The sequence below is a fragment of the Ruditapes philippinarum genome, unplaced genomic scaffold (genome assembly GCF_026571515.1).
Source record: "Ruditapes philippinarum isolate M1 unplaced genomic scaffold, ASM2657151v2 ctg2998_1_1_1_1, whole genome shotgun sequence".
Lineage (NCBI taxonomy): Eukaryota > Metazoa > Mollusca > Bivalvia > Venerida > Veneridae > Ruditapes > Ruditapes philippinarum.
Window position 1 is genome coordinate 1 of NW_026853265.1, and position 2,438 is coordinate 2,438.

Sequence of the window (2,438 nt, forward strand, 5' to 3'; positions counted from 1 at the left end):
ATTTTAAATTATTAATCCAGATAGATTTACCTCCCCTGAAAATTGCAAATGGCTTAAGAAACCCAAAGGGAAATCAATCCTACCTTTCATGTTTAATCCAGATAGAGTAACCTCCCTTGAGGAAAATGAAGGGAACTCATTCTAACCTTTCATTATTAAGTTAGATAGAGGAACCTCCCTTGAAAATTGAAAATGTCATAAGAAACCAAAGGGCAATCACTTTTACCTTTCATAATTAATTCAGATAGAGTATCCTCCCCTGAAAATTACAAATGGCGTTGGGATCTAAAGGGAAACCACTCTTACCTTTCATTATTCAGTCAGATTGACTAACCTCCCCTGGAAATTACAAATGGCTTAAGAATCAAAGGTGAATCACTCATACCTTTCAGTCAGAGTAACCACTCCTGACAATTATAAATGGCGTTACGGCCAAAGGGAAACAACTCTTACCTTTCATTATTAAGTCAGATGGAGTAATCTCCCCTAAAAATTGCGTAATAAACCAAAGGGAAATCACTCTTACCTTTCACAAGTTATAGTTATAGCGACGAGACTGTTATGTAGAAATATCATGGCCTGGTGCGACATCGAAAGTTTTTCTTTACAGAATATTGGCCGAGAACATTGTTTGAAGGGAAACGCGAGATGCCGCCCCAGGAAATGATCTTTCTACATAATAGGTTCGATACATTATAACTGTTTTTTCGCATGATAAACAGAAATGAGAATTCAATAAACATAAAATTTCAATTTATATTTTGCTTCTCTTCATAAATTAAATTCCCCACTCGGAACCTCGGTTACTTTTTATGTAATGTGTCAAAGACCGTTCTTGTAAACCCCACACCATATGAGCCAATCAGAAGTATGTTGGGTGTTTCTGATTAGTTTGGATAACCAAAGACACTGTAAATACTTTGGACGCGCCAGTATTACGCTAACCGCCGTTTCATCAGCATTTTTAATGACATGCCAAAAGATTGATTTTTGAATTTTTATCAATAAGTCGATTATTAACGGTTATTGTTATTTTCTCGGGGACTTGAAATGGATAATATTGCAAGTTATGCTACTATGTAATAAGGTCAGGTATTTGACAGAACTTGTCCAGAAGGCAAAGGTAAGATCATCTTTTTGATATATGAATACATAACATATTAATAATATATATTAATATTGAGGAAGATAAAAAATGTTTTCTAATCATAAAATTTTCTAATCATAAAAAACGGAACACTTTATCTGTATATGTAATAAATTTCATGATAAATAAATGATCCGGCTATTTCTAATATAACTAAAATATACGATTTTTTCAAAGGAAAGTAAAAGACAGGGTTCTATGAATAAATATTAGTAATACATGTAGATATACCGTCATGTAATTTGGGTTTTTTGTTGTTGTTGTTGTTTTTCATGATGGCTGATTTTAATTATTCTAAGAATTTCATTCATATTTGGAAGAATTTTCTTTCGGTGTATTCTTAATTAGCATCATCCGTTATTCATATGTTTGATTAAGACCGCATGTAAGCACGCAGTCTAGAATAGAAGCGCAAGTCGTATTCTTGCGAAGAACAGGCGAGTATTGGTATACAAAATCCAAATTGTAATGTAACAAGAGCCATGTCAACATGGCCATCCCCCGCCACATGTGTTTGCTCATTGGAAGAATGTATATGTAGTAGAGCGGAATAATTCCATTTTAAGAAGTCTTTTGGTAATGAAAACTGATGGCTATAGTGATTACAGATTTGAAACCTATGTGAATACTGATGGCTGAAAATAACAAAGGGCAATTACTGAAAAATAATGCAGGGTAAGTTATCATTCTTGTGTGCTGCATCCCTCCTCAGTAAAATCTATCCACCTATGAAGTTTCAAGTTGATACCTCAAATACTTTTTGAGAAAAAAATTGAATTGAAAATTAAGTATGAAAAAGAACAAAGGGCAATAACACAACAATTATAAAAGGTAGAGTTATCATTCTTGTGCAGTGCACACCTCCTGAGTGAGATCTATGCACCTATGAAGTTTCATTTTGATATCTCAAAGGCTTTTTGAGTTATGCTCTGGACAAAAATTAATTTTGAAAAATAACAAAGGGCAATAACTCAAAAATTATGCAGGGTAGAGTTATCATTCTTAAGCACTGCACTCCTCCTCAATGAGATCCATCCATCTTTGAAGTTTCAAGTTGATACCTCAAATACTTTTTCAGATAAGCTCTGGACAAAATAGCATGAAAAAAACAAAGGGCAATAACTCAAAAATTGTATAGGGAAGAGTTATCATTCTTGCGCACATCATTCCTCCTCAATAAGATCTATCCACCTATGACATTTCATGTTGATATCTCAAACACTTTTTGAGTTATGCTCCACTCAGGTGAAAAATTAGGTATGAAAAATAACAAAGGGCAATAACTCAAAAA